Consider the following 15619-nt stretch of genomic DNA (forward strand, 5'->3'; position numbering starts at 1 on the left):
GCGGTCCTCAACCTTTCTGGCACCAGGGACCAGTTTCGTGCAGGACAACTTTTCCATGGATGGAGGGTGGTGGGGAGGTGGACGGGGGGATGGTTCAGCCGGTAATGCGAGCAATGGTTCAGGTGGTAATGTGAGGGATGGGGAGCAATGAGGAGTGGCAGATGAAGCTTCACTTGCTCACCTGCCACTCACCTCCTGCCGAACGGCCTGGTTCCTAACACGCCGTGGACCGGTACCAGTCTGTGGCCTGGGGGTTGAGGACCTCTGGTGTATAAGGTTCCCTTTTCACCACATCCTCACCAAAATTTGTTTTCTCTTGTCTTTTTGATAATAGCCATCCTAACAGGTGTGAGGTGATTATGGCTTTAATTTGCATTTCCTTAATGGTTAATGATGTTGAGCAGCTTCTATGTATTGGCAATTTGTATGTCTTCTTTGGAAAAATGTCTATTCAGGTTCTTCACCCATTTTTAATTTGATCATTTGTTTTTTTTCTTATTGAGTTGAATGAGCCATTATATGTTTGGATATTAAATTCTTAGCAGATGGATGGTTTGGAGAAATTTTCTCCCATTTTGTAGGTTGCCTTTCCAATTTTTTTATTGTTTCCTTTGCTTGACATAGTCCCTTGCTATAGTCACTTATTTATTTTAGCTTTTGTTGCTGTGCTTTTGCTGTCTTGTCCAAGAAATCAAAATTTAACCAAAGAGGTGAAAGATCTGTAAACTATAAGACATTGATAAAAGAAATTGAAAAATACACAAGTAAATGAAAAAATATCCCATGTTCTTGGATTGGAAGAATATTATGAAAATGACCATACTACCCAAAGTGATATACAGGTTCAATGCAATCTCTATCAAAATTCCAATGGAATTTTCACAGAAATAGAAAAAACTATCCTAGAATTTGTATGGAACCACAAAAGTTTCCAAATAGCCAAAGAAATCTGGAGAAAAAAGAACAAAGCTGGATGCGTCACATTTTCTGATATCAAAGTATATTACAAAGCTATGGTAATCACAACAGTATGGCACCGGAATTTAAAAAAGCCACATAGAATAGAGAGCCCAGAAATAAACCTATACATATATAGGTTTATATACATATATAGGTTTTTGATAGGGACTCCAAGAACACACAAAGGGGAAAGATAGTCTCTTCAATAAATTGTGTTGAGAAAACTGGATATCCACATACAAAAGAATGAAACTGGACTCTTTTCTTACAGCACTCACAAAAATTAACGTGAAATGGATTAAAGACTTGAATGTAAGTCCTGAAACCATAAAACCCCTAGAAAAAAATATAGGGAAAAAGCTTCTTGACATCGGACTTGCTTATTCTTGTCCTCTGTCATCAGCAGGAGAACCTGCCTGCCATTGTGCTGTAGGATAAGAGATATATGAAACAGTGCCATGTTGCTCCAGGCATCCATGTTGAGGAGATCCTAGACTAGTCAACAGCCAGCCTTCCCTGGACATGTGAGGAAGCTCAGCCAAGATCATCAGAACTACCCAGCTGATCCACAGATCTTTGCATATCCACAAGTGAATACAGTAAGATCAGCCATGCCCTGTCCTGTTAAAAACTTAAAAATATGTCGTACCATTCAATTTCTCACCTATGCAATACTGGCATACCTTGGAGATATTGCAAGTTCGATTCCAGACCACCACAATAAAGCAAATATCACAATAAAGGGAGTCACATGAATCTTCTGGCTTCCCAGTGCATATAAAAGTTATGTTCACACTATACGGTAGTCTTTTAAATGTGCATTAGCATTACATTGAGAAAAACAAGTTACATACCTTAATTTTTTAAAATTTATTATTAAAAAATGCTAACCATCATCTGAGCCTTCGGCAAGTCGTAGTAGTAACATCAAAGATCACTGATCACAGATTACCATAGCAAATATAATAATAATGAAAAAGTTTAAAATATTGCAAGAATTACCAAAATGTGGCACAGAGACATGAAGTGAGAAATTGCTGTTGGAAAAATGGCGCCAATAGACTTGCTCGATGCAGGGTTGCCACAAAATTGTAAAAAAACGAAATGTCTGTGAAGCACAGTAAAGCAAAGTGCAATAAAATGAGATATGTCTGTATTTGTGTGTGGTATTTTAATTTTTGACTGTTTAAAATTTTTCCTAGATAATCCATTTATCACCTTTGGGGGTTTAATAACTGCACACAGGAAGCAAAACAAAAAAATTGAAAGCCCAGCAGTTTCAGAAAAAGCCAGCTTCTAATTATGCCATAGCTACTTACTAGCTATGAGCTCCTATTGGCCAAATCACTTCACCTCTCTAAGCCTCGGTTGTCTCATCTATAAAGGGGGATGCTAATGCCTCGCTCCAAGATGAGAAATAAATGAGATAAATATGTAGAGATTTTAGCACAGTGTCTGGCAAATAGCAGACACACAAAAGATGCTAGCTATGTTAACTCTCTCCACTCCCTGCTTACACTTTAGTGATAGTGGGTCCAAGGTGGGCTGGAGAGGACCTTTGGCAAATCCTAAGGACCATGAAATTAAAATTTGTAAAACTGGCCTCCTGGCAAACAGCCTAAGAGCAAAGAGAGCAAAATTGTAACCCCAGCATCTCACATAAGACCTTATCACCACGTTAGAAAAGGATGTCGGGAAAGAGGCTTCATTGTGAGTTAAGATGCTACAGGAAAGGTGTTGGAGGCATGAGGAGTTTCAGTATCTGTTCTATAGAAAACGTCTTACTTTTAAAAAAACATATCTGGGGGCTTCCTCGGTGGCGCAGTGGTTGAGAATCTGCCTGCCAATGCAGGGAACACGGGTTCGAGCCCTGGTCTGGGAGGATCCCACATGCTGCGGAGCAACTAGGCCCGTGAGCCACAACTACTGAGCCTGCGCGTCTGGAGCCTGTGCTCCGCAACAAGAGAGGCCGCGATAGTGAGAGGCCCGCGCACCGCGATGAAGAGTGGCCCCCGCTTGCCGCAACTAGAGAAAGCCCTCGCACAGAAACGAAGACCCAACACAGCCAAAAATAAATAAATAAATATTAAAAAACAAAACAAAACAAAACAAAAACAAAAACATATCTATGTCTGTATATACCTTGAAACCGTCAGAAGATAGCTTCAGATTCTTCCTCTTCACCTTAGGCATTTGCACTCAAAAGCGGGGAGGAGGTTATGCATATTATAAATGTGTGTGTTTAAGAAGTTATAATGGGAGTACAATCTGGGAAGGTGACTTGGTCAGAACTGGGCTCAAAATTATGATGTGGAGGTGGAGAAATTCTGGCAAGAACCTAAATCAGTTTTTCATCCTAAGGGTTCTTCGCGATTTGTGGGTACAGGTTAACATTTAGCCAATTAGACTGGGCCATAAAATTTTATTTCAAATATCGTACAAAAAGTAATAGCACACAAATCTAAAATCCAAAGCTTGTAGTTACTTTTTTAAATTGGCGTTTCATAATTTCTATTTTTGAAACAAAATGCAATTAGTTAATTAATAATTTTTTAATTGGAGGGAGTCAAGCAATTTAAGTTTATTATTTATTCAATGAAAGCAAAAACAGAAATGACCCCAGCTCTTGGTTGCCTGTTAATATTGTTCTTATCAAACTGCATGGGGACAGTAATCTTAAGAAATTAAAATAACCACTAAGAAGTGACACAATGCTAGTATTCAGAGTTTATTTCAATAACTGTAATATATTACAGTAATATATTAACTATATTAGTTACCTGGGTCTGCAGTAACAGATTACTACAAACGTGGTGGCTAAAACAACGAAAGTTTATTATCTCACAGTTCTAGGGGCCAGAAGTCCTAAATCAAGGGGTCAGCAGCGTTATCTTCCTCCAAAGCCTCTAGGGAAGAATCCTTCTTTGCATCTTCTAGCTTCTAGTGGTTGCTGGAAATCATTAGCATTCCTTGTCTTATAGCTACATCACTCCAATTTCCACCTCCATCTTCATATGGCTGTCTTCTCTGTGTGTGTGTGTCTCTGGATCTGGGTGTTCTCCCTTCTTCTTATAAGGACACCAGTCATATTGGATTTAGGGACCACTCTAATCCAGTATGATCTCATCTTAATTTAATTAATTACATCTACAAAGACCCTATTTCCAAACAAGGGCACATTCCAAGGTTCTGGTGGACATGAGTTTTGGGGAACACTATTCAACCCAGTGCGGACACCAAAATCAAGACAATATACAGCAGTCTTTCTGTCTTGTCTAGAAACAGCAAGGAAGCCAGTCAATATTTCTTAAGTGCCCTGCATTTTTTTGCAGCATAATTTGTTGGATGGGAGAGCCAAGGATGGTGTTGGTGGATATGAAACTTACCTCTTGTTTGCTTTTCTGTCCTTGTTTTTTTTTCCCCTTCTCCTTTTAAAATTTAATTTTTTTGGTAAACATCATTCAACTTTTAAGTTGATGGGAAGAAAAAAAAACCAAAAACATATTTAGAGAAAGATATATTTACTGCTTATTATGTCTCAAAATAACAGCCAAAGCAAAGTTTTAGTGAGAACACATGTAACAGATGCTTTACTCATTGCTTCAATTCATCATGTTGCTACATTAATTTTATTATCAAAGAATTTTCCAGATGATGGAGAGAAGAGAGACAGAGGAAAGACTGGACTAAACAGAGTTAACTCAAAAGATGAAAAAAAATATGTTTAAACCACATGTGTATATATACATATACACATACAGCTTATTTGGTTGAGTTATTTGATAGAAAGTAATATGTACCAAATATATCTGTTTCCTTCCCACCTCTGGTCCAGAAATCAGGAGTCCTGAGTCTGATTCTTAGCTTCACCACTGTATGACCATGATTTATCAATGTTTCCAGACCTCTAAAATGGGGATACTTATACTTGTCCTGGCCATCTTTCAAATTCATTGTGAGGATTAAATATGATAATGGAAATGAAAAGACTTTAAATTCTAAAGAAAAATGTTCTCAGAATTACAAAAATTAGTATTTGTTTCACTTGAAGACAAAATGAATATTCTTGGCAAAGCCTAAGATCTAGCGTCTCCTCCAGCTCTATTACAGGAGTGGCCACTATTTATTGAACAGCTACTACAAAACACTCTGTGAATTGCTTTATATAAATTATTCCTGATGCTCAAATGACTCTGAAAAATAGACTTTATTATCCCTATTTGACAGAAAAGTAGTTGAAGAGAAAAAGGGTCAAGTGAGTTCTACTTGGTCACTCAAACTTGAGCCTCAAAGTCACACAACTTGCAAATGGCAGGGCCAGCGTTCTCTGCCAAAGTCAAGTTAGTTTTCCTTTCTTTCCCCGCCACTAAGGTTCCCCTGGGATTTTTCATACACTCACACACACACACACACACACACACACACACTCATCTGCATGGCCTTCCCTCTCTTCCATACCAAGGGTGTTGAGCAAATTAGTCATTTGGTTTTAAAAAAAATCAATCTCAACCATTATTAGATGGCACTTGGGCTTAATCAAAAATTATTTGGGAGAATTTTTTCATTTTTATCTGGTTATTAGTGGGCTCTTTGTTTCTGTGCTTCTGTGCAGATGGAATTAAAATGAACCAACAGTATTCTCTATGCAGTTTTGCAAATCTAGGTGCAGCCATCTTCCCACTTAATCCTCAGCTTAGTGCTGGTGTTCTGTGATGGCAAACAAGGATTTTCCACTTGCTTCTCTGCTCCAGTCCAGCTGAAAGCCAGACCACTCAGGAACAGCTGGGGCCCTGCCAAGTTCACCTGCCTCACCACTGTCGAGAATGGAGTGTGCTGATCTCAGTCTACACAGAAGATGGAGTTCAGGAAGACAGCATTGATTTCTATCTACTTTTTAGCCTTTCCTTTAAATTTGTCTGTTTTGCTAATGCTTTATAATATATCTAACTTATTAGTACAGTGTAGACATATTGGAAGTGTGCACTCAAAAATATTTTGCTGATAGGGGATATGATAACAAATGTTTGGAAACCACTGAACCAGAACAATTGAGGCATTTAGCCCCATCAATTGCTAGGTTCTGAGTTTTTAGAATCCCTAGTATGGCCTGTTTTCTTAATAACCTCTATGAGAGTGATAGTTCTTTGAGTAAGTAAGATGAGAATGACAATAACACTTTTTCCCTACCGACTCCATATAAGGTTTTAGCCATGAAAATGAATTAATGTATTTGTTCTAAACACCCCATTCTTCATGGCTCACCACAGTTGTAACTGTGCAAGTGGCCTATATCTAAACGGTTGGGAGAATTGACAACAATCAAAAAGCAGCTCAGGGACTTCTCTGGTGGTGCAGTGGTTAAGAATCTGCCTGCCAATGCAGCGGACACAGGTTTGCTCCCTGGTCCAGGAAGATCCCACATGCCATGGAGCAACTAAGCCCGCGCACCACAACTACTGAGCCTGCACTCTCAGCCCGCACTCCGCAAATACTGAGCCTGCGTGCTGCAACTACTGAAGCCCGCGCGCCTACAGCCCGTGCTCCACAACAAGAGAAGCCACCGCAATGAGAAGCCCACGCACCGCAACGAAGAACAGCCCCTGCTCGCCACAACTAGAGAAAGCCCGCGCGCAGCAACGATGACCCAATGCAGCCAAAAATAAAAAAATAAATAAACAGGAGAAAATTTTCATTAAAAAAATGCAGCTCAGCTTTAACTCTCCTGCAGCAACCAGAATCACAGCACAGAATCACAGAAGCTCAGAGCCTGATAATAGCCAGACAACACCAAAAAATTCACTTAAGCAATTATTTTTGATTAAGCCTATATGGTACCTAATAAAGATTGAGATGAACTTATTTAAACCAAATGACTAACTTTTAATGCTCACTTTTCCAGTTAGTAACCGTTGTGGCTCCTTATGTGACCCTAAGTCACCTTGAATTCACCTTAATTTCCTAAGCAGGCATGCATATTCCGTTCATTATGCCCCAAACTCGTTTTGCAGTGGTGAGCATTGTCTCACCTCCTCTTGACTTCTGTTAATCTGACAGCCACACAGTCCTGTCCTGGGGAATATTGCAAAGCATCTCCAATTCAATAGCATTTCTATGGTCGAGGGGTTTTATGTAATTACAGAAGTTCTGTAGTTGATTTGAATGTTATATCCCTGTTGTAGAATTATGTTTGGACTTTATCCTAAAGAACTGGGAAGAGACTGTGTTTGTTTTGTTTGAACATTTCTTATCACAGAACTATGCTGGAGACAAGCCCCAATGACACAAACATTCAAACAGCACCTTCAGATGTAATATTGATTTATAAAACAACAGTGCACAGCTGCCAAGCTTCACTCTCAAATACAGAAGGTCTTCAATTCCCAACAAATTACTGGCATTTCTACCAATTTACAAATTAGTGTTTCCTCAAATATCACATAGATCTTAATATTCCAGTCACCTTCCTCTCTAGCCTTCCCTCTTGAAATCTGTGTGTGGGGAGGAGGGGGGAGTAAGAAAGTAGAGCATATGTAAAATTGGAGTTAAAAAAATCTAGATCAACTTTTATCCTTAGGCAAATTATGAACAGAGTTAAATTAAACCACTATATGTACTTGTAGATGGAAGAATCAGAGGTGGAGGAGGGGTCAGAGACACAGAGATCAAAGTTTCTGTTCTTTGAACAAAATCCCTTTGAAAAGCCCCCATGCCACCTATTCTGCTTGTTAATGTTTTGACTGGGAGCGTCTAGTGGTGTCATCAGCAGCAGAATATTTTTAATATCTTTTTTTAAATTTTCTGTGTGCAGCTAGCTCTACTTAGCAAAGCACCAGATCCTTTGCCAGCTCTGTTACATGTCTCTTAAGGGAATATTTTTGTTAATTGCAAATATTTGATTGACAAACATAGGATGCAATTAGTAGTCAGGGACAGTAGGAATGTGCAGTGAACTGGATCCCTGAACCAAAGGATCTCAACTCTCTCAGCTTGATCTGAAATCGACTAGAGCATTTCAGCCATATGTTTGCCTCAAACTTCCTCTTTCCTGTGAACGTTGCTTATTTCCCCAAACTAGAGTCTTTTCAGGTTGGTTCACCGAGGGAGCTAATTCCTCTACGATCAAGCCAAATAAAAAATTCGCAACCTTCAGTCTGGTGGGGCTCTTTGACCATGGCGGTAAAAATTAATGTGGACAAGATTACAAATATGGGTTGTTTCTTTCCAAAGCTCTGGGTGAAAAAAATTTTTTGAACCTCTTTTGAGTGCACACATTTTCTTTTTAGTAACTATTTAAAACAACCCAGCATCATCTGATTATCTTTATCAATTGCATTTTGCTTCATTATACCTACAGCAAGATAAGCCCTTTGTTCTGTTTTCTACTGCAGTACATGAAATAGATTTCTGTTTTTAAAGTATACCAGTCATTTTTAAAGGTATTCTTTATACAACAAATCAGTTGGAGGTACTGGAGTCTAATATTATCAGATATTCTGTATCTCCCTTCCCCTCAGGGAATTAATTAAAACTCACAGAATTTGGGGGGAAAGAGAGAACCTCAAATCCTTAACATACTGGTCTTAACAAGTCTTAAGAAAATTTAAGCTGTTTTCCTACCTATATGGTGTAAAACGCAGAAAGTTGAAAAACTGAAAAAATAATCGAGTCGAACTGGCTTTCTGGCACTAAAACAACCAGTTGTCAACTTTTTTGCACTGATTGATGCAATTCACATGTTATTTGGGGGGGATGAAATATGCAATGTGAGTTGCTCTCTCTAAATGATAAGCAAATAGATATCAACATTGTGGATAAAGAGATAAGAAATCTCTCAAGGCAATAGGACAGCCAGCGTATTGCATGCTTAGGAACATCTTGCAAGCACGAGGCAAATGATGTGGGGCCTTCAGTGAAGATGGGGAACCTGAAACCCAGGGAGATTTTAAATTAGTTCAAGGACACACTGGCAGTGCTCGGTGTTATGGAAATATAGGGCAGGAATCCTGACATGCAGCCCATGAAACCAGAATGCTTGTCAAGTCTGTCAATTATCATGCGCCACATTCCAAATAAAGCTTTAAAAATGGGCATCTTAAGACTGCAAGGCGCCACTGTGGTTCATCTTGACCATCCTCCTTCCTCTAGAAAAGCTGTGATTAATTTTTTAAAAGTAGCCATCTGCCCCAAACATACAAATAAACGGTGTTCTTTGTGCTTGGAATATAAATAAAACCATGGAAGTACAAAGTAGGAATCTGGACAAATAAGAAGCAATCTCATGTTCTCTTGCTCTTCCCTTTTTTCTCTTCTTGGAATGATTGTCCCAAGCTCAGTGACCATGAAAATATTTGGGATGAATCTGGTTTACTTCTTAGAGCATGGACACAACAGGCTCATTGGGTGCCTATGTACCCTGTGGCTTTTGCCATTAGTCAAGTCAGTGTCTCAACTGATCACATCAGCCAGAGTCCCCCAATTCACGTAAGCTCACTGTTTGTCTGGGTGTCACAGATCCTTAGAATCAGAAAAATTTAGATGTGGAAGGGATCAGGAAGGATATCCACCCATTTAACAGGTGGCACATCAGAGGCTCAGAGACCTGGTGACTGCTTTGAAAAACTGGAAGTGATTGCCAAAGTCTAACTCTGAATGGTTTGGTGATTTTAGCCCCATGGTTCAGGAAGGGTAGGGGAAAAGGAGAAATCAAGAGAAAGAAAACTACGATGAGATATCACCTCACACCCGTCAGAATAGCCATCATCACAAAATCTACAAACAATAAGTGCTGGAGAGGGTGTGGAGAAAAGAGAACCCTCTTGCACTGTTGGTGGGAATGTAAATTGATACAGCCACTTTGGAGAACAGTATGGAGGTTCCTTAAAAAACTAAAACTAGAACTACCATCTGACCCAGCAGTCGCAATACTGGACATATACCCTGAGAAAACCATAATTCAAAAAGACACATGCACCCCAGTGTTCACTGCAGCACTATTTACAATAGCCAGGACATGGAAACAACCTAAATGTCCATCGACAGAGGAATGGATAAAGAAGATGTGGTACATATATACAATGGAATATTACTCAGCCTTAAAAATGAACGAAATTGGGTCATTTGTAGAGATGTGGTTGGACCTAGAGACTGTCATACAGAGTGAAGTACTTCAGGAAGAGAAAAACAAATATCATATATTACCACATATATGTGGAATCTGAAAAAATTGGTATAGACTGTCTTATTTACAAAGCAGAAGTAGAGACATAGACATAGAGAACAAACATATGGATACCAAGGGGGAAAGGCAGGGTGGGATGAATTGGGAGATTGGGATTGACATATATACACTATTGATACTATGTATAAAATAGATAACTAATGAGAACCTACTGTATAGTGCAGGAAACTCTACTCAGTGCTCTGTGGTGACCCAAAAAAGAGGGGATATACGTATACGTATGGCTGATTCACTTTGTTGTACAGTAGAAACTAACACAACATTGTAAAGCAACTATACTCCAATAAAAAAATTTTTTTTAATTACAACAGTTACTAGACCTACTACATTGTGATTACTGGATTTCAATAAAAATTGTTATATATATGTTTAAAAAAAAAGAATACATCAAAGCAGCTACACAGGTAGACTTGGCTGATTGGGTGACAGCTTTCTGAGATGAATATTTTGTGAGTAGGGGAGGGGTGGCTGGCAAAGGAAAGGGGATGTATGCTTTTCAGATTAGAATGGGATTACGCCTCAGGTGGTGTACCCATAACCAGAAGTTTTCTGAAAGAAAATCAAATAATGCCCCTGGTAGGACTGCTACTTCTGTAAGGCACTATTTACCTCTGTGCTATCTCCAGGGAAGACCACTTGCCCTCAGGGAATCAGGTTTCTTTTCAGAGTTTTCTCATTTCTCTCCATTTACAGTTTGTTTGCTGATGTCCTGTTCTCTACAGTAGTTACACCTAAGATTTTAAAGGTCTTGTGAGCAGGGACCCTTCTCTTTCTTTCCAAACCTCTTATCATTCTTAGTTGGGGCTCTCTGCCACTCTACCAGAGCTTCTCAAACTTAAGCCTACATCAGAATCACCTTCAAGGTCTGTTAAAACGTAGATTGCTGGGCTTTGCCCCCACGTTTCTAATTCAGCAGGCTTGGGGTGGGGGCCTAGAATGTGCATTCCCAACAAGTTCACAGATGCTGCTGATGCTGCTAGCCCAGGAACCACACTATGAGAACCACTGCTCTCTATGTAGAAGCAATGTTCCTTGTATGTTATTGACAAAATATTGTTAACTTCAGCTGCATAGAAATAGATAACAAAAGAGTCAGAGAATGAAATAGCCCCTGGCATATACTAGCTGCTCAATAAATACCTTTGATTGATTGTGTTGAGGCTTGATGTCACACTCTATTTACCTATATCAGCCTCAAACCACAATTTATGGAGTTGAACAGGTTCCAAAACATTTTTCTTTTGTCCACAACCAGGCTGGATTCAAATCCCATTTGTGGCACTTATGAGCTTTGTGAAATTGGTCAGCTTTTCCATTATCTAACATTTCTAAATCTTAGTTTCCTCAGTAGTAAAATTGGAGGAAATGGGAATATTGTGAGGATTAAATAAAATAACTACTATTACAGTTCTTCTGAGTGTTGTGCCAGAGTGCAAAAATATTCCTTTATCTTATTTAACTATTGGTGACAATAAATTTTCCATAAGTAACAGAAACCAATAGGAGGCATTCTTTAAAATATGAAGCATATCTTAAATTATGCCTCAGCAACCAATTCTCTAAGTGCAGAAAATCTGCACACAGTCTGTATACCAGTGTGACTCCAATGTGGAAAAGAGCATAGAAATCCTCTGTACTGAAAAATAGTTTTTATTAGAACACTTGATGCAAGTAATCAGTTTGTTTTAATTTATGAGGAATCACTAAATGGTTTAATGGGCTAACACATAACAAATAAATAATAGGAAACCTTAAAAACCAGTGCACTTAGTGGCCCAGATGTTCATCAGCTGTTTAGAAGCATTCACACCTGTGGCTTGGTATTAAAAAGCAAAGAACATTTCATATAGCTTTGTTAGTTTCCTTTCAGAAATATATTTTTTAAATCTTAAAAAGCAAAAGTATAAAAAATCAGAAAACGTTTACGGTTAGGTTTTACACTTTTCGATATTCTTTGGGTCAGATATTTAAACCTTTGACTCTTTATATAAATATGAAAAAAGGACTCATTTTCTAAATGAGTTCTTATCATTGAATGAAATTGGAAGTATAAGTAGATCCCTCAATTCTATATAACAAGTATATTTTATGTATTTATTTTAACTTACATTAAAAGCATATATTATGGTTCTTACTATAGTCCAGGCATTATTTTAAGTGCTTTATAAGTATGAACTCATTTAATTGTCGAAATAACCCTATGAGGTAGATATAATTAACATCATCTCCATTGAACAGATGAGGAAAGTACAGCAACAATAAATTAAGAAAATTGCCCAAAGTCACGTAACTAGTAAACGGGGTAGCAAGGATTCGAACCTAGGCAATCTGGTTTTGAGTGCCTGCTCTTGGTACACTACCTTCCAATCACCCACCATATGATCAACACTGGGCTGCATGATACATAAGTGACCCTGCCTTCATGGAATTTACAACCTCACTGGGATTAAGAATGCTACAGGAATTCACTAAGTGACAAGTGCCAATATTTATGGCGTATAGACAGAGGCCACAAACTGTAGAACCATAGATCAAATATGGCTTGTGGATATGCTTTATTTGGCTCATGTAATATTTTGAAATTTTTGAGCTAATAGTTTAAAATGGAAATTTTTATATTAATATTCCAGATTTTCATCTGTTAAAAAAAAAAACAACACTTAGTTTAGAAGCACTGTGCCCAAATTCCTTCATCAACAATCAGATGGCACTAAATTCTCTTCTGTTTGCTTCAGTACCTGGCAGACATTCATATAAGACATTCACACAAGACATTCACACATGTGCATTTTTATCAGATGCACATCACTCACTTATGTTACTTGCTTAGCCCCTAAGTTGAGAGTATATGTCCAAAGAAAGGGGTGTGGAGAGCCCTGGAATATTTGTGGAATCCCCAGGAAACAAAATGTTATTTGCTCTGAATTTCAAAAGAGGAGGCCAGGTGGTGGTAACAAGACTGTGGTGAGCCATCTGATTCCTTCTGATACCCTAGAACGTATCCAAACAAAATATCTCCTCTAAATTCAACCAAATGTTGAGTCGACATTACAGTTTCTGACACTCATTTCTGTGGTGAATACCGTTTGACTAGAATCAAAATATTCTTGCTGGAGTAGTGAATATTGTTTATTCATTGAGTATTATTAATCTCACTTCTCTGAACTAGAAAGAAAGCTCCTTCTAAAATACACACCACAGCAGATCTAAATAGACATTTCTGCAAAGAAGACACAGAGACTGCCAACAGGCACAGAAAAAGATGCTCAACATCGCTAATTATTAGAGAAAGGCAAATCAAAACTACAACGAGGTATCACCTCACACCAGTACGCACACATATACACACACACACGCACATATATGCACAATGGAATATTATTCAACCATGAAAAAGAATAAAATAATGCCATTTGCAGCAATATGGATGGACTTGGAGATTATCATACTAAGTGAAGGAAGTCAGACAGAGAACAACAAATATCATATGATATTGCTTATATGTGGAATCACAAAAATGATACAAATGAGCTTATTTACAAAACAGAAATAGTCTCAAAGACATAGAAAACAAACTTATGGTAACCAAAGGGGGAAGGTGGGAGGAGGGATTAATTAGGAGTTTGGGATTAAAATATACACACTACTATATATATAAATAGATAAATAACAAGGACCTACTGTATAGCACAGGGAACTATACTCAGTATCTTGTAATAACCTACATACATAATTGAATCACTTTGCTATCCACCTGAAACTAGCACAACATTGTATATCAACTATATTTCAACAAAAATTTAAAAAATACATACTACGGGAAGACAGGGATCCATTTGTTCTGATCAGTGTTTTGTTTCTAGAATGTAATACTGTGTCTGGAATATTGTAAGAAATCTATAACATGAGAGAGAGAGAGAGAAAGAGAAAGGGAGAGAGAGAGAGAAACCATGGCATCTGATGGATCACTTCCCTCAGAGCCTTCTCCCTCACTGCTGAACGTGAGTAATAATAGCTGCTGACCACATCCAAGAATAGTACAAGAATTTAGCGGGAATTGTAAGACTATAAACTCCGTCCTTGTTTAGTAAAGGTCAAATTTTTTTTTTTTTTAGCTATGTAGGAACATTTTTATAAAATATATGAATAGAGACTGGAAAGAAACACAGAGAAATAAAAATAGCTTTGTTATATTGGTGGAGATATAAGAATCTTTTCTTTTCAAAATTTTATAATGTATTCCTTTAATATGATGCTTTTTTTCTCTTCTTTTCTTTTTGTTTTTCCTCCTCAAGAGTAATTAATGCTTATGACAAAAAGTTTAGGGAATAAAGAATTGTGGAAAAGAAGAAGTAAAAATTCTCAAATTCAGTTTTCACTCACATTAACGTACATATATTTCTCCATATTATAGGAAGATGAATCCAGATCCCAGTTTGAGACAATTATGGGATTATTGAAGATTCCAATCTTGATTCCTTTCTTTTCTCGCAAGAGGGAGGAGATATGGGGATATATGTATATGTATAGCTGATTCACTTTGTTATAAAGCAGAAACTAACACACCATTGTAAAGCAATTATACTCCAATAAAGATGTTAAAAAAAACAAAAAAACAAAAAAAAAACATGGTAGTTGAAGTCATTGCATGATATCAGCCAGAAAGAGAGAATGGACTGAGAAAAGGTCAAATTTGCAACTTGTTTTAAGAATCAGGCAGAGCCATGATTTCTCAGGTTGTGGTCCCTAGATTGCCCACATCCAAAAGGAGCACTTGCTAGAAATGTAGACTCCCATGGCCCACCCCAGATCTAATGGCACACAGGAACTGTCATTTATGCATGCCAGGTAAGTTCTTTACACACTAAACTTTGCACACCAAATGTTCATAGAACCACTATTCAGTGGTGAAGAGGACTTAGCAGCCTATGTTTTGAACCTAGAATCACAAGATTCACATAGTCCAATTCAAATTTATTTGAGGTGGAAATTATATAATGGGTTTTGAATAGATGTTAGATCAATCTGACACTTCCTGATTAAGCTGTTTTTACCTGGCTAGTGAGTGCTTTGTTTTACCGGCTTATGTGTTACCATGTATCTGCTCAAGTGTCATTAACATTCTTCAGACTCAGGACTAGTGAATTGGTTGCTTTATTTACTCATTTGTTATTTCCATTAGTTTTATTTAACTAGGAAGCACACTTTACTACAGAAGTTGCAAATTTGTGTTTTGTTTGGCTGATGTTAATGGCTTAAAACTAGTTTGGCCACAGACTCCATCACTTCTCGTTATATTTCAGCAGGCTCTTTCACACACTTAGGCAAAACTCTACTCAGCATGGCATCCTAAATCCAACCTCCACTACTACCACCCTAGCCCAAGCCATTATTATGTCTCACCTAAATTATTGCTATGAT

The sequence above is a fragment of the Eubalaena glacialis genome, chromosome 14 (assembly GCF_028564815.1).
Source record: "Eubalaena glacialis isolate mEubGla1 chromosome 14, mEubGla1.1.hap2.+ XY, whole genome shotgun sequence".
Taxonomy (NCBI): domain Eukaryota; kingdom Metazoa; phylum Chordata; class Mammalia; order Artiodactyla; family Balaenidae; genus Eubalaena; species Eubalaena glacialis.